At 40.3% G+C, this 22893-nt stretch overlaps 1 protein-coding gene across 5 annotated transcripts in view; it reads right to left on the minus strand.

The window, feature by feature from the left end:
* Positions 1-22893, minus strand: part of zfhx3b (zinc finger homeobox 3b) — a 365979-nt gene that overhangs the window by 232228 nt on the left and 110858 nt on the right. The window lies entirely within an intron of this gene.

The following is a 22893-nucleotide window of genomic DNA, read 5'->3' on the forward strand; positions in this document are numbered from 1 at the left end:
TGGGCTGTTTAATTTCACACCACCAGTGGCTAAAACCCCTGTTAGTGTGGAGCATCACAATGGCAGCTACGCTGGGGGAGCAGATGTCCTCGTGAAGGGGTGTAAAGAGGGAGGAGGCTGGGTTGGGAGAAGGACAGGAGAGAGGAGGAATGGTGCTGGTAGCGTATGTGTGTGTGTGTGTGTGTGTGTGTGTGTGTGTGTGTATGTGTTGGGGAGGGTTGGTTGCACTGTCGCTGCGTATTGTACTCAGAGCACAGTCTGACCCCGTGCGCATGCCCGGATAAACAGCGCCTCTGTCTTTCGCACACGCGAAAAACAGCACAAATGAAAACACACACACACGCGTGGTCAGCGTGGCATGTGGTCACATAGCTTATGGGCTATAATTAAAAGTATAGCAGGATGAGCACGAGGGGACACGAACTGGACTGGGAGAAAGACAGATGAGAGCTAAGGTGCAGCTGCGATGGCGGTTTTGTAGCGCAGTCGACGCCACAGAGGCCAATATCACTGAGAGCCCAATTGCTTTCTGAAGAGCTTTCTATTGTCTGCAGTGATGAACTTGAGCTCTGGCCTCCAACCCAGGGGTCTTTCCGTCTAATCCTGAGTGCCCCCGGCTCCCCTCCACACACACACACACACACACATAATACACACCCTTCAGCTGACGCCTGACATGACTGCAGGGTTGAACAGTGACCAGCGCCTCCCAACACAGCTGAATATAAAACACAGTAATGAGCGGGGCAAAGAAAATGGCTTCCCTCTCAAACATGGCTGCTTACTGATGGCCAGACGCAAGCCAGGGAGAAAAAGGTCACCTCTCTCATCTTTTAGTCCCCCCCCCCCTGTCTTCTATTGTGGGTGCTGTGTTTTTTTTTTTTTTTCATTATTCTTTCTCTCTCCCCCCTTTTTCATCTCTTGCCTCCCTCGCTAACACCTTCTACTTTCCCTCCCTGGTCATTTGCCTTACCCCATTTCGTATGCGGATGTAGGCTTATTATTTAAGAGACAAAGGAAGGGGATCTCGGGAAGAGACAGGTGGCCGCGTCTGAGTGATGAGAAAATTACAAAAGTAAAATCCAGCTTCTAAAAAACTCTCCTTCGTGGAAGGTAATAAAAAAAGGGAAATAAAAATAACTGTGCCCCATCCTCTTTTTGGTACAGCTCAGCAGGAAAAGAAGAAACCCCCACTCCCATCTCGCCACGATTTCAAATTCCCTCTGAGCACCGCAGTCCGGCCAGATATATTCATTTCTCCTCACTTACTCCCCCAGTGTCATTTTTCTCTATTTTCTCCATCGGTCGGTTATGCACAGAATGTTCCAAATGCATTTTGACTGCTTGATTTCTATTTTCATAATATCGGAACATCAAGTTAAAGAATATAAATGTTTATTCAGCAGAGTGGGGAACGCCGGTGTATGGGTGCAGTGGCTCTTGGGGGACGGAGCCCATGCTAAATCAGTAAATCACTCCATCTGGAAGATGAACGGCATGTTTTGGAGTTCATTGCCTTTCGTCTCGGGCGAGTGGCCGGTGCAGCGGCGGGGCCCGGCAGGCCCAGCAGGCTGCAGCGGAGGTGTCTGCTGATGTGGATGGTTACAGAGGGATAATGAAGCGGCGACCAGGGGCTCGGCCACTTTCTGTTCACCCTGTCCACCCTGCTGTGAAAGGGCCCCGCTGCCGAGCACGGCTATTTGTCCGTCCTCGTTCTGAGCCATCATAAGGCCCCGCTGTATGCTACGAGTGAAGTGCTGCTTGGAAAGTGCTTAGGTGTGAAAACGGTCAAGGTTTCGGGTCCTCTGCGACTTTCATCTTTTCATTTTTCAGTCAGCTGCTCACTATGAATGCCTCTGAGGAAAAGACTGTCCACGCCGCTGCCCTTCTTTCTAATCCCAGCCCTCTTTATGACAGAGGGCCTGCCAACCAGTACCGGAGTTTATCCAGTACAGATATCGTATGAATTACTAAAACAAACCGTCCAACATATTCAAACCACACAACATACTGTACAAACTAGTTAGTTCAAAGCACAGAGCAGCATTATCAACCAAAGACAGCGAGCATTTATTATGGCCAAGAGGGTCGAACAAGCCCTGCTGCACAAAACCGAAAATATATATGCTGCTTTCTTTAGTAGTGGATGTTTTTGTTCCAGTGCCAAAAAAGAATAGCCTTTCTCCCATAGATAGAATAGACAGATAAAATAATACTAGATGTGCAGTAGTTTGGGCAGAAACCACTGAAAATAGAATAGTAAAGATACATGTTCATAAAAAAACAACTTTGTGTTACTCACATTTCTCATGGCTGTACGTACAGACATTAGTTTACAATCATCAATCCCCAAAGTATATCACAACATTTGAGACAACACATGTTTGAGTTTTCTTTGAGCTCTTTTATCACAGTGTCCAAAGAAAACACATACAAAAGTTTGTAGGGCTGCAACTAATGATTATTTTCATTGTTGGTTAATCTGTCGATTATTTTCTCAATTAATTGATTCGTTGTTTGCTCTATAAAATGTCAGAAAATGGTGAAAAATCAAATCAAATCAGTGTTTCCCAAAGTCCAAGATGACGTCCTCAAATGTCTTGTTTTATCCACAACTCAAAGATTTTTATTTCCAGTAAATATTCACATTTAGGAATCTGGAATCAGAGAATTTTGACTTTTTTTCTTAAATAAATTACTCAGACCGATTAACTGATTATCAAAATAGTTGGCGATTAATTTAATAGTTGATAACTAATTGGTTAATCGATTAATCGTTGCAGTTCTACAAGTTTGCTCCCAGCTCACGGTTGAAGCTTTTAAACTAATTTCTAGGGCTGTCAAAGTTAATGCAATAATAAAGTGTTAACGCAAATTTGTTTTAATGCCACTAATTTCTTTAACGCATTAACACTACTTTTAGGTTGTAGCAGGCTCAGTTTTAAAGATAAAGTGAAGATACTGGGATCATATGAAACTACAAAACCTGTGAAGGAGACTAAATAATGCTCCAAACTTGTGCTAAATTTCAGCGAGGGAAAATGGCATGGCTATATTCAAAGGGGTCCCCTGACCTCTGACCTTTAGATATGTGAATGACAGACATGCCCACTTTATGATAATCACATGCAGTTTGGCGTAAGTCATAGTCAAGTCAGCACCCTGACAGCTTGAGTTTGCCATGTTATGATTTGAGCATTATTTTGTATGCTAAATGCATTACCTGTGAGGGTTTCTGGTCATTGTTTTGTGTTGTTAATTGATTTCCAATAATAAATATATACATACATTTGCATAAAGCAAGCACATTCCCACTCCCATGTTGATAAGAGTATTAAATACTTGACAAACTTTCTTTTAAAGTACATTTTGAACAGATAAAAACTTTGGATTAATTGCGATTAACTATGGACAATCATGTGATTAATCGATTGACAGCCCTACTAATTTAACAACTGTGTTTCAAGACAACAACACTAAGATAGGAGGAAGTTTGTTTTATAAAAAAAAGTGCATTGTCCCAAAGAAAGATTTATACCTTTTATGTCACATCTCTACCATGTCACCAAAAGGCACTTATGTTGGACGTTTTAGACTGAAAGCCTGTGATGAAACACACATGTAACCAAATATTCAATCTACCACATCAATACGAAAGGACACCAATAGTCCCACTCTCCTCACCTGCACCTCAAACTGGGATGTGTGGCACAACAAATTTAAATAAGTTGATAGAGTTCATCAAAATGACAGGCAATTAGACCGGCTCTGACCATGAGGTTTGCATGCAAAATGAGAGCCATTTAAGTGGTGGGAGCCATACATGTTATATAAAAGAGAGCGAGAGTTGTGGAGCTCCATTTCTGCTGCTGGACAGCCCTAAATTAAATATCCCCAAAGTCCATTAGGCTAAACAGCCCGAGGAAAGACTTTGTCTCAGCACAGAAAAATGACAGTAAACTCAGGCAATCATGCCGCCAATCAATTATGCATGAATTATATTTTTCTTAGACTGTGTAAAATGTCTTATGTTAATTCCCCTAAGTATACAATACCCATTACTTTCGAGGGACGGATCCATATGCATACCGTCTAAATGAGTGTTTTCCCAAAGATTTATCAGCCTCGTGCTGCCAAATGAAATGAAAACACCGAGGCTGAGTTGTGATTCCTCCGTATCAACTGTAACTGCAGGGGCCACAGGCAAAGCTCGGAGGCGCTCAGTGTTGATAACCTACATGGCTGTAAATCTACTGATAGAAAACATCCCCAGAAACTAAGAAAATATCAAGGTGTGCCGGTAAACTCTTTCATAGAAGCTACAGCGCGTCTTAAAGAGGAAAAACAAGATAATGAGACAGAGACAGAGAGAGGCAGAGAGAGGGGTGGGGGAGGACAGAGACAGGGTGGGGATCTGCTTTGACCTGACCTGTCTCGGCTCTCCGCCTGTTGAGCCAGTGAATAGTGGAGTCCCTCAGGTCCCCATTGGGGCCCAGATCTCTGATAATGACCTCTGTCTGGCCATGATAGTAGCAGACAGGTATTGGCAGGCCTGCTGACCAGTGTCAGCGAAGTGCCAATAATTGGTCAGTGTGTTAATAACAAGTAACCTAGTGGCCTCTGTAAACTGACCAGCGTCTGTGTTAGTGTGCAGGTGAGTGCTTCAACCTCTAAACCTTAAAATAATCAAAACAATTTGAAAAATATAGCTTGATATTTCAACATATACGTAGAGCCAGTGCATGCACAAACACACACGCTTACACACAGTATGAATAATTGATTAAATCTGCATTAATTACAATCAGCAAGAAGCTATTTAGCTGCTGATATTTACACACTCACAAACAGGCCTCTTGCTCTCTCCTTTCTACCTTCACTGATCCTGATGATGCCCCCCCCCTCTTAAATTACATGCAACACAATCCACCCTTTACACACTAATTTGTTTTCTTTGGCTCTTTTTTTCTGTTTCGGTGTGTAACTGAGCCCTTGAATATATACAAATTTAATAGAGCTAATAGAATCATTATCAAATTCAGATCAATATGAATTTAGCCCCGGTACCCATAAAAGGCAGCAATATTGAAATACAACACTGTCTGCGCTCTTTCATTCTTCCGCCTACAACTGACGCTTACTGCCATCAGACATGAATTACCAGACAGGCACATTACAGCTAATAAGACTCTCACAAAACACCCTTTATTAATGCATGAGAGAGTCTTTGATCCTGGGGAAAGTTTCATAGGGGAAGCAGTAATCACCGTACCTCAGACAACACAATAAGATGCCTCCCATTACCTTGAAAGAGTCAACAATGTGGATGAGGTCAAATCAACCCGAGTCCGTACAGCGTGTCTCTGAGGGGAGGGACAATACAAGAGCTTTTTGTCATTTTTACCAAATCAAAGCTTTAAAAAAAAAAAAGAAAACAGTGAATCAGGATTTAGTCATTTGAGCAAGCTGAGTTGACTCATATAAGGCTCTAGTTAGGATGTTAAATAGAGCTTATAATATTTTAAGATGATTTAAGATTTTATTATTTTGAGCATTCTTATTAAGACATTGTGGCTAAATATTTCATGTGGAATAACAGAGACATAAAACTTTAAAAGATACACAAAGAGATCATTTTGCCAATATTAGGGCTGTCAATTGATTAAAATATTTAATTGCGATTAATCATGATTGTCCATAGTTAATCGCAATTTGTTCGCAAATTAATCGCACATTTTTTTCTGTTCAAAATGTACCTTAAAGGAAGATTTGTCAAGTACTTAATCAACATAGGAGTGGGCAAATATGCTTGCTTTATGCAAACGTATGTATATATGTATTATTGTAAATCAATTAACAACACAAAACAATGACAAATATTGTCCAGAAACCCTCACAGGTACTGCATTTAGCATAAAACCATATGCTCAAATCATAACATGGCAAACTGCAGCCCAACAGGCAACAACAGCTGTCAGTGTGTCAGTGTGCTGACTTGACTATGACTTGCCCCAAACTGCATATGATTATCATAAAGTGGGCATGTCTGTAAAGGGGAGACTCGTGGGTACCCAGAGAACCCATTTTCATTCACATATCTTGAGGTCAGAGGTCAAGGGACCCCTTTGAAAATGGCCATGCCAGTTTTTCCTCGCCAAAATTTAGCGTCAGTTTTGAGCATTATTAAACCTCCTTCGCAAAAAGCTAGTATGACATGGTTGGTACCAATGGATCCTTTAGGTTTTGTAGTTTCAGATGATGCCAGTATCTTGTATCAGTATCTAGAGTATCTGAGCCCGCTACAACCTCAGAAAGACCGTGTAGCGTTAATGCATTAAAGAAATTAGTGCCGTTAAAACAAATTTGCGTTAACGCGTTATTATCACGTTAACTTTGACAGCCCTAGTCAATATCTGTTCATTCATAAGCATCAAACTCCACCGTAAGTAATAGCTACACAATCCTGTCAGCCACACTGACAAAGTCCGTCTCCTGTATATTGTTTCACACTGCATCTAGTTTGATAAACTCAAGGAAAGTTAACTTTCCTGATTTAACAGGAATCAATATTCTGAAAGTCTTTCCATCCTCTCAGTAACAGTATTAGACCCCCTCACAAATGATCCATTGGAGGACATTTTTTGGTTTAACTTCTATTCCAATAATCGAGATTTTGACAGAGCCTGTCACATTATAAAGTCTGAACATTGTTACAAGAATTGCAAATGATACCTGCTATGATTGAATTTTATTGAAGTGGTCAGCAAGTAGCTCATTCCCCACAGAAAGCCCCAGGGCCTGAAGGTGGTCAGTGGGGAGCAGCTTCACAACACCTCACTACTGTACGAGGCATGGTGAGAGGAAGGAGAGGCTCAGGAGAGGACCCCCATTGGAAAGATAGAGGTGCCACTGCAAATTTATGACCTGACTATTTAAAACCAGTGTAATATATTCCCACTTCAGCCGGGATCCATTGCTTATACTCCATCATGGCATGTATGAGTTCTCCATGCAGTACGAGCAGAACACAAACACAGCCTTGTCTCACAAGAATCTGTTGTATCACTGAAAACCGAGGCTGAACTCGTGAAGGTCTAAGAGCGTTCGGTGTGATTTTTAACAATGAGTCTTTTTCCATAAATCCTCCCCTATGTTAGTTTACTGTACATGAAAAAGAAAGAAAGAAAGAAAGATGAAAAAAAAATAAACCCATATACTTTTTTACTACAAAATCATCATCTTATTAAAGTTTTAGAGGACTCAGGCCGAGATACAAGCTATTCCAAATATTTAAACTAGGGCTGTCAATCGATTCAAATATTAAATCATGATTAATCGCATGATTGTCCATAGATAATCGCAAATTAATCACATTTTTTGATCTGTTCAAAATGTAACTTAAAGGGAGATTTGTAAAGTATTTAATACTCTTACAGTATCAACATGGGAGTGGGAAAATATGTTGCTTAATGCAAATGTGTGTATATATTTATTATTGGAAATCAATAGCAAAACAATGACAAATATTGTCCAGAAACCCTCACAGGTACTGCATTTATCATAAAAAATATACTCAAGTCATAACATGGCAAACTGCAGCCCAACAGGCAACAACAGCTGTCAGTGTGTCAGTGTGCTGACTTGACTATGACTTGCCCCAAACTGCATTTGATTATCATAAAGTGGGCATGTCTGTAAAGGGGAGACTCGTGGGTACCCATAGAACCCATTTTCATTTACATATCTTGAGGTCAGAGGTCAACGGACCCCTTTTGAAATGGCCATGACAGTTTTTCCTCGCCAGTTTGGAGCGTTATTTAGCCTCCTTCGCAACAAGCTAGTATGACATGGTAAAATGGATTCCTTAGGTTTTCTAGTATCATATGATGCCAGTATCTTCACTCTAGATTTAAGATTGAGCCTGCTGCAACCTAAAAATCGCAAGTTGTGTTAATGCGTTAAAGAAATTAGTGCCGTTAAAATGAATTAGCGTTAACGGATTATTATCACGTTAACTATAACAGCCCAAATTTAAACAGGAAACAAAATGTATGATATCTGAATAAAACATTATTTTGAAAATGTATTTTATTAATTTTGCTACCTTCTACAAAAAAATCGATTTGATTTAGCTTCAGCAAAATCACACTAAACTAATTTTCAGATAAAACTCATAAATAACACCTGATCAGTTGAAACCAAGAACATGAAATCAAAAAGAGATTATTCACAGAAGACAGCTATTTTTCTCCATCTTGTCTCACTGAGCATGTGAGATGTGTTGTTGTTTTTTTTTTTACCCTTACTGCAGGAGCATGCTAATCAACCTTGAGGGTCAGAGGTCAAGTCTGGACAGAGACGGCATCCCAAACCGGCCACAACAAATGCGGAGGAACATCTGCTCTCTGTGCGTCACACAAAGCTGTCCCCTCGGAGCCCCTCCAGAGCCTGGGAACGGCTCAAAGTCAAGGGCAGCCTCCACCGCCCAAACGCTGACTGGACACAGCGACGGGGAAACCACCTAAATGCTGTGTGTATTTTCATCAGGAGCAATATTTCACTGTGCTGCCCCACTGTCATAATTACCAAAACGCTATAATTAATTGCTTAAAAAACAAACAAACTGCTGATAATTCAAGATATAAAGACATTTAGGATGGTGGATTGGAATAAGCCTCATAGAGCTGAAGGCTTTCCCTAGTTGGGGAGAGGTTAAAGGAGGCTGAGGCCAAGCTGTTCAGGGTCAGGGCGTGGTGCTCTATTTGAACATGAGTAACCTTTGAATATGCATGTACTACATTACACACATGCCGCCCTGATGACAGACCCCTATACACTTTCACTCCCTCTCCTTGGCAGCCCAACAATATGCTTGAAAGGAACCGTCAAATGATGTCAATAGTTGGATCAATACGCTGGGATGTCTCAGTTTTCCCTGCAGCAAATGAAGAGCATTAAACAGATCCTCCTGGGCAGAGCGCTCACCACACTTCCAGGAGCTACGGTACGTACTGCATCGCCGCTGCGGAGGGACAGCTGATGTATGTCTCTTCTCCCAGACATCGCCACATGCGTGCCACATTTTCCCCCCGTCTGTCTAATGTGCTGCTGATCTACACCTGCTGGGCCCGGGGTTGCAAAGGTATACGCCGTACGCTGACAGCATCAATCACCCAGCAGGCCTTATTATTGCCATTTAAAATACATTTAAAACGATTCACTGGAGCCACTGTCCAACCCGGCGTGGATGTAATGATACTGATGCGTTACTGTGAGGAATGTTTCACAGCGGTGGCGTGGTTGGAAACAGCTGGGGACCCTCTGCGCTCTATTTTTTTTTTGTTGTTTCTGTAAGAGTCGTTCAATCAGAGCGTCTTCATCAAAAATAAGTAAATTGTAGTTTGTTTTCCTCCCACAGAAACCGCTGAATTCACTCCAACGATCTTAACAGCATCTCAATGTCAGCGAGCCCGGCCAGCCCATTGTGGAGTAATCTATAAGACAGGACTGAGCTTCGGAGAACTGATACACACTCCTGAGCTTTCAGGTGAGCTTAGTAATAGACACAGTCACTCTAATTCCCCTTCAATTCTCACCTAAAATTGAAAGCTGCCAAATGCAGCCTTAATTACATACTACCCAATCAGAGCTTAAGTGTAACCTTCTGCCCCCCCCTCCTCCTCTCGCCCACCCTCACTAACATCCTCTCCTTCCCACTCTCTCTGCCTCTCCGAGACAAGAACGAATGCAGCGCGTCCCTCCTGAGGTCCACACATATTTCATCGGGGGAGTAAACAGGTCCAGAGGATATGAGATGGATATATTATGTATATAGGAAGCAAGTGTGAGATTTAAGGAGCAACCTGCTTGGTCAGCACTGAAAATGCAAGCAGATCAAGGAACAAGCAGGGTTATGGATCTCTCCTTGCATATAACTGGGCAAGGTCTATTGACCCAAATTTAATTATTTTATCCTCCACCCCGTTCCCTTTCTGTCCCCTTTACATTGACATGTCTTCCTGTAAGATGTGGTTCTTAATATCAGCACACTTAAAGATCTATTACGCAAATTGTGATTCGTTTATAGTGCTTGAATACATCACATTTACAGTGCTTAAAACACATTTTTTGTCCCAAAATCAAATATTTAATGCATGTCTGCGTTGCATTTTTGCAAAACTATGTCTGAATAAATATCCCTCTATTTGTCCTTCCGTCTCCAGCACATTAAAGGCATCTCCTCTGGGCGGATGGATAAACCGGGGAAGTCTGAAGGCAACCACAGTCGACGCGCAGCTATTTTCCATCCTCTCTAATCACGTGATCAGGGTGTCGGCACCACATCCTCAGCGCAGGGAGGGGCCAAGCAGCGCACTGCTTACCACCATTTTGTGTGGGGTACCTGGCTCCTTTTGTGTGAGTATACCTGGCTCATTTGTTTACCTGCATCATAAAGCGTTAATATTTCAGAACAGGTCGAGTGTTATTTTGTGACATGTTTTGCGTGTTTTGTGATGGTGAATGCGTGATGGGGCACGTCGCTAAAGGAGCACAAGCGGATGCTGCAGACAAAACATCACGGGGGTATAAGTGTGCCCCGACTGCAGCCCCGTTCTGGATTTCATGTTGTGTATTTTCTTCCCCTCTCCCGTCTCCTGGCTGTGCTCCCGACAGACCCCTCTCGTCCCTGCCATCCGATGTGTGAGGCGCATATGGTGCAGTGAAATTGCTGTCTGCGAGAGCATGCCTCTGCCTGTCCAGACTTCATCAGAGGGATTAAAGAATGGGATGGGGAAAAAAATCAAAATCAAATGATGATAGCGGGGCCGAGGCTTTTCTTTTTTTTTTTTCCTACACCCCTCACTCAAACCCCCCCTGCTCTGTTTTAAGTAGAGTGGAACATCAGATGACAGAGAGGGCTCTCTTGCTGGGGTGCAATGGTTTTGCAGGGAAAGGTTGCCCGGTCGGTGAGCTGCACCAGGTTTATTTGGCTCTGACAAGGGCTCACTACAAAGCAAAACCAAATTACAGACAGTACTGTTCCTCCCTCTATCCAGCCACTGAAGTTCACTTAAAAGCTGCATCCAATTAAAAGCAAAGTGACTCGGAGGTGCAGCAGCAGCTTTCTTTTATGATTACTTAGCCATTCCTCTCTGATGTGTTCCCTTTTTTTAAATAACATCAACAAACAAAAGAGGAAAATGTGTCGCAGCGGGCAGAATGAAGAGGTAGGAGTGTGCGTGCTGAGGGTGGTGGTGTTATATTCTCAGAGTTGTGGATTTTGGGGGCAAAGGAGAGAGGAGAGTGGTAAGATTGCAGGATATTAAGGAGTAATGGATGTCACACCAGGCCCCTATAACAAATTCCCATATGCTTTCATCATGGCTCGATATGGGACTGATCAAGGGAACAGTCATTACTTGCTTTCCTAGTGCTGTTATTACCAAGAAACAGTATATAGTTATTGCTATGGTTATCATCCTGAAAGATGGCTATTACAGAGCAAGCATCTATTTTTCTCTTTCTATAATTAGTCATCAAATTTTAGTAACATAAGTAGAAATGATATTCTAATGATGCACAATAATCAACATTAAAATTATTCAGGTTTTAACAATTCTCACAAAGCAGGAAAAATTTAAAATCTTGTATAAGCTCAGAAATTAATAAATACTTTAAGAAAAGGAGTGAAGCTGGGCAGGGGCTTTACATGTAGCTAGTGAAACATAAAGATGAGGTCTATCTCAACCTGTGCATGCAGATGTGGTTTTATAGTGATCCTCATAAACTCAAGTAAATAGGGATATATTCTGCAGGTTTATTCTGGGATTTGCCAGACACTAGATCTGCCCTGTATTTGAGACAACAAAAAGGCAATCTTGACATCTTGCCCAACCAGCAGATAATATTTGCTGTTCAGAGACCGGCTTTCTTTTGTTCCAGGTTTTTATAAACCCAAGACACTTGAAATTTAAACCCAGTTCAAGAAATATTATTTGCCACAGGGCAAGGTAAATCTCTTGGCGGGGCCTTTCAAAGGGTTGCCCTGGGTTTGTTTACAATTGATCTTATTTAAAAGTGGATTTTTTGTTTTACTTTTCAAAGAGATACTTTCTGCCATGATCTTGTAGGTCAAAGGAACGATGAATGCTATTTTTCCAATTGGAGCAACGGCCCCAAAAAAAAAAGCGAAATAATCAGAAGACAATAATACAGAAAGCCCTGTTGCACCACCGGTTCTTCCCAGGTCTCTAACTTGCACATGTAAAATAGGAAACACATGCAAGATAACATCGCCAACTACAGCGGGAAAAAAAAAAAAAAAAAAAGTTGAAGGAATACACTCCTGGTGAGAGAGCAGACAAATATGATTTGAACTGCCTGAACATTTTTGCCTTCTTATGATTTAGTGAAATATGAGTTGCATCAGGAAATGTGGTAGAAAAAAATTCAATCATACCACTACGCTGTGTGTGTGTGTGTGTGTGTGTGTGTGTGTGTGTGTGTGTGTGTGTGTGTGTGTGTGTGTGTGTGTGTGTGTGTGTGTGTGTGTGTGTGTGTGTGTGTGAAGAAAATGTCCTATAAGCTGCAAAAAACAGCTGTTTCTTTCATTGTTTAGGGAAGCAATATACAATTTTCATTCACCCTTCTTTCTCAGAGGGAACAACTGACCTGACAACTGACCAATCCACATAAAGCACAGGAGGTGTGGGGGGGTGAGGATGAGCAGCCCTCCGCCTGCCCTACTGAACCCAACTCCTTCATCTTTGACAATTATTCTATTCTAACGAAATCTGTGGTGTGAGCGGAGCCATCATTGATCTCCATTCTGCACATGAACTTGAACATGTTTCAGTTTAGTGAAACTTCCCCCCACGTGCAGGGAAAGAGGCCATGAAAGAGGTGGAGAAGGGATGGGGACTGTAGTTAGAGAACAGGGACTATCCTCCAGGGCGGGAGGGTTCCTCTCCTGCTCAGACAGGCCATGCTGCAGGAGGATGAGGAGGAGGAGGAGGAGGAGGAGGAGGTCACAGGCTGCGGAGCGAGTTTAAAGCTCGCCGCTCCCGGGGAACAAGACAGACAAGCAGAGGGCACAGCAGCAGGGACGCCCCGGTAAAGACCCCTTCATCTGGACTACACCTGGGGGAGCCCACAGGCCACCCAGCTCCACAGCACAGCACAGCAGCTACCTCACACACACACATTCATATACTGGGCACTACCAGGTGTAAATGTGTATCTACAGTAGTGTGAGAACAGAATATTGGGCACTTTTCATATAATACAACTGAAGTAATACAAGCAATAATTTAGTAGGACAGCAGAAAAAGAGTATTGGACAAACAAACTGTACACATGATGGGGAATATATTTGATAACATTTTATGTGGTGACTATTGATACACCACATACTGTATATTCATGATGGGCAGAACTTCCATCTTCACTAGTCTCATTGAGCATAAAACATCTTTTAAAAGACAAAACAAAAGAAGGTTTATAGTTAAGATTCTACAATTATAAATACATTTAGCAAAGATTTTACTGTATTTCCTCTTTCATTGCATTGTTTCTTCTTGTACTAAGACGTTCCCCTGTGTGTGTGTGTTTTCTGTATTGTGAGACAAATGTTCATACCTACTAGTTCTCTTCTAAATCTTAATTTGTCTTCGTGTATAAACAGTGTTGTTTACCTCACCATTTTAATTCACTGACTGCACATTTAAAGACTTATTCGACGGAGAAAGTTAGTTCTAATTAATCATCTATTTCTAGCCAACAAAAAGCTGCCATGGTTTTTTGCTATGAAACTTTAACTATTAGAATGGATCCAGGAAGCTGTGGCAGGACTGCAGCACTATTATAAGAGGGCCCAGGCCACTGCTAACATTTTAAATTACATCTCTGTCTATTGTGTCTAGCTTGAGCTTATGAGAGGGTCCCTGGGGCACCTCCATTTTCCCAGAAACTTCCTCCAAGGCTCTTCAGGTTAACATGCCCAGTTTGACTATTAGATCAATAGTTGTAAATGACTTCATCACACCAAAGAGGCTTTCTGGAACTTTCTGGACAGAATTGGTCCCACAGTTGCTACCTGACAGGCTTTTTGCTGTGAGGAAGTCCAGTCAATCTGGTCCCGTTACAAATCTAGTGTTTCTCCAAAAATGTGCCACGGCGTGTAAGGAAAAATAACTGATCCAACTGGCTGTGAAATTTCACATCACTTGCACAGTTTTTTTATTTTTTCCAAAGCAAAAATATATTTAGAAGATTTTAACAACTTCCGAAAAGTGATTCAAGTTGAGTTGCAAAGAGGGAGTTGATGTGCTCGGCTATACAGTAGCTGTGAGGAGAGGTGAAAAAACCCCCGTTGATATCACATGGCCTTCCTGCACCTCTTTTGTTCTTATGGGATAAAGGGTGATGTCAGTTCACTCCCAAGCCTCCCTAAAATGCCCCCAAAGCCTGCCTGGCTCCTGAGTGGGAGTGTGTAATCGGTCCTGGCAGAGTGCTGGTTAATGGGGGGCACAGGGCCATGGGTTGGAGATGTATTCATGTGCGTGGCGTGGCGCCTGGACCCAGGGTGACACTTCTTCATTCCCGCTGCCTCAGGCCAGGATTAGGATTGCGGCCAGCCTCACAAAGCCAGCCGTAATGCAAAATCATTTTCATATTAACCTCGTCTCTCCTCTCTGGGCCTGACAGTGGACAGGCCTGCTCTCTTTGGTGCTCAAATTATCCTCAATTACTGAGGAAAGGCCAGGCGAGGGGACGTCACCTAACCTTCACCATCTGTTAGGTTCAAAGCTTTAGCAGTCGGCCAGCCCGCCTGTCTCCTGCCTCCCCTGACCTTTCCGCCTCGGCCAGCTCCTGCTCTATACGCCGTTCACCCCCCCTCAACTCCCCACATAAGCCCCGCCCTCTCTGGACACAGCTGGGAAGTGCATGTGCACACATCACATTAAGGGGGAAAAGGTTATGTCACGCTTCTTCAACAAAGATATGAATATTCAAAACTATGCACAGAACCTGTGTCAAGACATAGGTTAAGTCAGCATCCTATGGATAAGTCAATACATTTGAATTGAGTGCTGCTTTTAGCGGTTGTGAAATTAAAATAGTATTTTTTTTTAATTAAATTAAATAAAAAAATACAAATATTTGATTTTCTTGCTCATTGTTGTAGTATTTAAATATTTACAGATGATAAAAAATATTTACAGATGTTCTGACAATAGCAAATTTATCTAACAAAAATTTTAAAAAGCGTACTATATTTTTGTGCATTATTGTTCACATTTCCACATTAATGGCTGATTTCTGCTTTATTGTGTAAAATCTCGTAAAGTTTTTAAATAAAGCTTGTTCATATGATTTTTTTATGTCAAATGAATTTTGCTTTTATAATACGCCGAATGATGTTTATTTGTGAAAGTATTTTTCTTATTTATTTTAGTACCTCGCTATTTCTGTGCTTTTATTTTCTCTTACATATCCTGCAAAAGTTGGCTTTAATTAAACATTCATCTATATTTGAGATTGTGCTTGTGAAATATTGAAGAGCTCTTATTTCTCCTATAGTGGATGCACCTCTTAATAATGCAGGCAGTGTTTTCTGTTTGTTTTGAGCCTGTGTGTTTTAGCAGTTCCACTGTGTCCATTTGGATTTTCCAGTCTGTCTGGCCACTCAGGAGGCCCCCTTTTCTCAGGTCATCTGGCAGGACCCGGTGGCTCTGAAATAACTTTTAATAAGTCTGCTAAATAATAGATGGAGTGTTGGCTAAAATCAAGCAGGGAGGAGCAGGGTTGAGGACAGCAGGCTGCAGAGACAGACAACAACCAGGTCCCTGCACTTCCCTCGCCATCAGCATCATCAGCAGCCATGTTCAGCCTCCTGCTTCACCTCCTCTCCAGACCCAGACTCTCTGGGGTCAGGGGTCTTGGACTTGACCTTGTGGCCCCCAGGAGAATGTTCACTTGGTTTGGGGTATAATTTGGGATTTATTCGGCAGGAGGCCCCGTCTCAGGCAGCATTATGCCTCATTATCCTCGGGTCCTCTCTGCTCACAGGGCACAGCCCAGAGCAGACGCATCAACGCTCCATTTTACTTACACCTTCGCAATCCTCCAATCAATACCTCCAACTGACAACATTATTCATTTAAATACATCTTAACTGCCCTGAACCCAAAATGATTACAAGTCAAAATTGACTTTAAAAATTCAGGATTTTCAGGCTTTATGCAGAATTTTTTTTTCTTGTGCCAAATGTCCCTCAAAATATTATTCATAAATAAATAAAAAATATATGACTATAAGGCTATGTAAAAGGATTTGTAATTAACACAAAAATATCCAATTAATTCCAAATTAATCTAAGCAACCAAAGTAAAAGCCTACTTATTCTGTGAATAAATGTTGTGATTTAGGATCTGCCTAATTTAAAAGTGAAAATTATTTCTGATTTCTTTGGCATTGCTCGTGAATTAATTTTGATTTCCCTCATTTTTAATTGTTAAATTTCACCTAGAAGTATGTTCAGTCCAAACACCTATGAAAATTTTATTTTATTTTTTTTTATTTGATCAATTTAGATTTTTTATTTCTTTAATTTGGGCAAGCTGTTTTTTCATCATAAATTGCTGTTTAATAGAAGCTGAAAATTAGCTTGTAAATTTAACTAAAAAATATGCCTACATTAGCCAAAATATGCCAAGAAATATACATGCTAGGCCTACACGAAGGCTGTTCAAATTCTTGTCACTTACTGTATAAAGTGGAGTGATATCTTTCAGACGCAGGCTAAAAAAGAGTGATCATTTCTATTATGTGTGCTTCACTCTAAGTGGGTCCCTGTGGAGGACAATTTTGGAGAGATCTTTTCCTGATAAGAAACAAGCCCTGCATGCATTAATATTACATTAGAGCCAGCATCACAGAGCCCGTCTGCTCAGTCAGGTATAGAGAGCTTTTCATTGACATCTCCTTATCATGTTAATATTACACTCATCAAAGAGGACTACATCATGGAGATGGAGAAGGAGGGGGGACACACACACACACACACAACAAAACGTGCAAAATTACAGATTATTCTTATGAGAAGTCTAAAAGGAGGAACAGACAATAAAATGGTTATTTAGGTCACATATTCGCTGTAATGCACAAGAAAGAGACAAATGCCTGCAGGAAAGGCGTCGTTTGTGTGTCTGTGAGTGTGTGTTAGTGTGTGTGTGTCTCGGTCGAAAATATGACATGCATGGCCAGTCACACGCACGCACGCACACACACACACACGCACACACACACACACACACGCGCACACAAAAAGAGCGACTCCTCAATGCCTGCAGCAGGAGGGGTGCAAATCTCCAGCGAGATGGAGACAGGTGCAAGGCTCTGCTCTCTCTATACTGTAGCAGCTTAAATGCATTTAAAGTCCATTCTTAACACACACACACACACACACACCCTCTTTATTTCAATGAGATTATTCTTGTGCAGGGTGCTTTTTGTTGGCTCCTGCATGTGCGCGCTTTTGTGTGTGTGTGTGTAATATCATATTTTATATTTTATTTTTTTTTATACTTTATTTTTTCCCGTTTTTCAAGGCTTTTTTCATATATGCAATCCACTGTTTGTAATTACAACAGTCTATAAGCCAACTTTTAAGTAGATGAGCTTATAGACAAACCCATCAATATATTTTAATGTCAGATAAAAGGAAAAAAAATCAGAGGATATCATTTAAATTATTGCCATTTTTTTTTAAGTGTTTGGGTTTCTTTTTTCCGAGCTGTCTGTCGAGGCACGGTGCCATCCTCCTCCTGAATTAACCAAATAACGCTCCTCTATAAACACTTGTCAGGTTAACAAAAGGCGGAGCGCTTTTTTTTTTTTTTTTTATAAAGGCAGACTGGGAGGCCGGGAGGCGGACGTGTGCTTGTTTCTGTGCCAAACTTTGTCATTCTCATTTGAATGTGAATGGTATTTACCACCGGGAGCTGCTTACAACAAGGACTCCTCGTCTACAACACACAACCTCCTCTTCTCTTCTGGAGGAGTTTTCAATTAGCGCACCAGCCCTCCCTTTACTGCGCTAATCGGGGCTAATTAGGCTTTAGCGCGAGATAATAGCTATTAATTGCCTCGCGGGGCCAACTGTTGAGGAATTTGGCGACTGATCCGATTGAATGTGACAAGTTTATTCCGTCTATTTAATATTCATTATATTCTAATAGGACACTTGTTTGCATGAATACAGCAATTAGGCCCGAGCAACACGGCATATAGGCCTACTACCCATAGCTAAAATCTAAAACATCTCAATTTTATTTATTTTTTAAAAATCTTAATAAATTATACTAATGCATTACTGCATAAATAACTGGAAATTTTATTTTACGTAAAATTAAATTATATGATTTTTTTTCACTAGATATCATGCAGTAGACTTATCACTTCAGTGTATTGGCCTACTGTTTATGCTCGGCAGGGCTTTGTCTTATCATCCTCAACAACAACAAAAAATAATAATAAAAAAAAAAAAGATTTATATATATATGTTATAAAATACCAGTCACCCCTGTGGAAACATTGGTATAACTGTCTTTTATAAAAAGGTGGCAGTTTCTATTTTTAATGTATGTATTGTTGTTTGCGTTGTATGTTTTCTAATGGACTTGAGTCTGTCAATAAAGATGAATTGAATATATAATTTTATCAAAGAGCAACAGCAAATCAGGATAATGAAGCTAACGCAATCTGGCTTAATTTGACTATTTTTTTTTTTTTTTGGTAAAAACAAATCTTATTGAGACCTGGCATGCCACAATCAGACGTTTTTATTCACCAGTTTGTTTTCAAGTTTCAGCATCATTTATTTATCACTCACCTTTAGTCTCAACTCCCTCTCCTCCTTCCTCCCAAAAAAAATAAATAATACTGCTTATTTAGTCCTCATTATTAGGAGTTATCAGTCATTCAGATACCGAAGGGATTTCAAACATGACATCAGTGACATATCGTGCAGAGGATAGGGCCTGTAGTCTTACATAGCAGCCCAAAATTGATGTGCAACAAAAATAGAAAGCTGAAAACATCAATGCAGGATGTAAATGGATCTACTGGCGAGAATGTTTGATCACTAATCAATTAACATTTGTGAAACTAAATAGTCCGTGTTTGAGGGGAAAAGAAAAAAAAAACGCACGATGAAAGCATCACATTTAGAAAAAGAGCAAAAGAAATAATTAATTGCCTGCGTGTTTCTATTTATAAGAGTTACAGTAAGCTATTAGCCCCCCTCCTCTCCTCTCCTCTCCTCTCCTCTCTGAGATGTGCTATCCTATCCATGAAGGGCAAACATGGGCCTAGATGTGGAGCAGTTCTGGACAGCAGCAGGACGTAGTTGGGGGGTAAACCCTTCCTTTAAGGTAAACCCCCACTACAAAGCACTTACACCTTATTCTGAATATTTTATAGGCCCCAACAGCTGAAACCATCTACAGGCTGACTGGTATGGAAATACCAGCTCTTTTTGGGCAAAGAAATTTAAGAAATAAATGGATATTTTCTAATCAACTTCAGTTTTGATTTCTTAATGACTCACCAACTGGACTTTTATTTTTTTTTACTGCAGCCATAATGAATGTATGTATGCAAGCCACTGATTGTTTATGAATCAGATGCTGATTCATAACAGCGACAGATTTATGTAAAAAAAAAAAAAAAAACCTGAAGAAATATATAGAAATATAGAAATAATAGTTCTTGTGTGAGACGCAGCAGGGAGGCTCCTCGTCAGTCCCTCTGCGCTGGGTGTCACAGCAGACACATGGAGGCATCATATGGTTCTCAGCTCTCAGCTGACCCCCCCACCCAGCCAGCAAACAAGCCCACCAGCCCGGTGAAGTTCAAGGTCTCCTCGGACTGCAGCCACTGACCATCAACAGACCATCAACAGACCCGAGAGGACTGCTGTCTGGATGTCTCTCTGTCTCACAGAATTAGTCCATTTCAAAATAAAAGTATATTATTATTATTATTATGTATTTATTTGTATTATTATTTTATGTATTTATTATTACTATTATTATTATTACTAATATCTAATTTTAATCTTCTTTTTTTTTTAATAATCTAATATTATTTAATATTTCATTATTACTATGCCTGAGGTTTATTGACGGTGCCATGCAGACATCTGATAATTTCTAGTCAGAAACAGATGTGTTAATATTCACCATTATACCGGGAATGTAACAACAGGAAACAAATGGCAGAAATAAAAAATAAAAAACTACGATTTTCAGCTTTAACTTGAACTGAAAGCAGAATTGAATTCTCTTTTCAATCCCATTGTTTACAATTTCATAAATATAGATGAAAGGCTCATATGCGCCACAGTTGAAATTTTTATTTTTTTTATTTACCATTTAAATTGTTTAAGCAACGGAAAGAACGACCTTTAATTTTTAAAGCTGAAAAGTTACTCGTTTATATCGGAAGTTGCGTGCTGAGGGCCCTAATTATAAGGTTTTCATTAATAAAAAAAAAAGCAATAAAAAGCTTTAGCCACACACTACTTTTTGTTTTTTATACGATTGTTGTTGTTTTTTAATTAAAAAAATAATACATGCTATAGCATTAAAGTGGTGATAAACACTAGTTGCAATTCAGGCTTAATTAACAGCCTATAAACCGATCATAATGTTATATACCATGTTTAGTAAAGAAGCCAGCAGTTAAATGATTGTTTGAAAACAATTTGGTAAAAGTTACAGTGTATGTTGTGTATATATATATATTTATTCCACAGCCAAATAATTATGTAATTGCATGCAGCACTTAGGAGTTGTGAGGTGGCCTGTTCACTGTCATCATGTACAAGATGCTATACTGCTTTACACAATCACAGGATTTTGTTTCAAATGCAGCTGGAAGCTCAGATATGATTTGTACATGAGATGTTAATGGCTTGTCCAAAATTACGTTATTTAAGAGAAGAAACAAACATTTAGTTTCTCTAACTTTCATGACTGAAGAAATTAAAATAAAGTATTCATATATAATGAACAAACATGCAATTTTCTTTAATACAATAATCACTGCAACAATTGAAAAAGATCAGGGATAATATCTAAGGTTATAACAATTTTATTTGAACTAATTAATGAAATATGTTTCAGGTATTTTGAGGGATAAAAAAATGTTATCTGCTCATAAAAGTTCAAGATAGATTGTATTCATGTATGCATTAAAAATGCTGTTTACTGAAGGGACGCCTACACTTTTTATTAAACAAAATGAACTTAAAATTGAAGGAAGAGCTGATTGACTTTAAAAAAATGAGACACAAGAGCATGAATAAAAAAAAAATATGAGAATGAAGGTGCAGATGACACAAAGCTGAAGAAGAAGAAGATGAAGAAGAAGAGTAGAAGCAACAGAATGAGATGAAGAGATGCAGTCAGCGGATGATAGGTGGTCCCAGGTGTCTGTAATGACATCAGAATGGGGAGAGATCCTGCATCTGCATAGTGGAAGAGATCCTGTTTCCTCAGAAAGTCTCTTCATGAGAGACAGGTCACGGCCAATAGCCTCTGTCTGACACATAATTGGTGATATTGATTATAGGTTATCATAGCTGCGGGCCATTTGTAAGATAATGCTGCAGGGGTTAATTTGTCAGCCATTAACCTTTTGGACTGGTGTGTGTGTGTGTGTGTGTACGTGTAAATTAAGTTTAAAACAACTTGTAAATGGGTCACCTCGCATCATCTAATAAATGGAATGCTAATGCGTTTAAGTGTTATTACAATACAACGCCATGGCGGTTTAAACACACTTGACAGGTGGGTGCTTGAGCAGGAAAGGGTTGAGATTTCTGATGTGCTCTCCGAAATGAACCCCCTCTCAAAGCTTCCACAGCTGCATTCTTGCGCTGACCCTTTGGAAAAAAAACATCTCTTCATGTAAAAATAAAAGTGACATTTACAGGAAACACCTTTTCCTCTTCCTTCAAATCTGTGAAGTATAGCTGCTTGCCTACATGCCTACAGGACTCTGAAAGTTGATCCAGTCTGTCAATCCAAACTAATGGGCAAAGAAATGAGTCGCTTTGAATATGGAGAAGAAACCAACAGTCCTATAGAAAACTATCATGTCTGTCTATGATGTCACAAAGTATTACAATAGGCAAGACATAAATTAGAAATGTAGGAAATATTATTTGTTGTAAATTTTGAGTTTACTTATCATTGCTGCCTTTAAGAAAATATAAATGAATATTTCTATCTTATTTTTATAAAAAAAGCGCAACACTTCAGGGTAAAATAGAACAATGCTGCAAAGCAGTCAAACTGTTTTAACCGCTTCAGAATCATCACAGTTTGCCACATATTTTGTTTTGTTTTTTATCTCAGCGAGGAATAACACATCAAATACACAAAATCACAGAAAAGAGAAAAGCTGTAACCTTTGAGAAAGTCGATCAGAGGCGATCAGAGGTGTAGGAGCACCTAGTACAGCCCAGAGCAGTAAAGACAACCCACTTCAACTTGAAAAAACATGACATTTGCCACCTCAGAGCATAAAACGTGTCTCTCTAACTCTACACCTGTAAACCTGTAAACCCACACAATGCAGATCAAGAGAAGCTATTCTCACTCACACCAAACACTATTAAAAGTTACTCAGTAATGGGCGTGTGCACGTGAGTACTGCCTTGTGTACAGTAGGTGTGTGTGTAAGAGAGAGAGAGAGAGAGAGAGAGAGAGAGACAGAGGGGAGGGGAGGGAGGGAGAGAGAGAGAGAGAGAGAGAGAGAGAGAGAGAGTGTGTGAAAAAGTGAAAGCATGAGTGAGTGCTGGTCAGCAAATCAGTCAGTCAG

The sequence above is a fragment of the Sebastes fasciatus genome, chromosome 2 (assembly GCF_043250625.1).
Source record: "Sebastes fasciatus isolate fSebFas1 chromosome 2, fSebFas1.pri, whole genome shotgun sequence".
NCBI lineage: Eukaryota > Metazoa > Chordata > Actinopteri > Perciformes > Sebastidae > Sebastes > Sebastes fasciatus.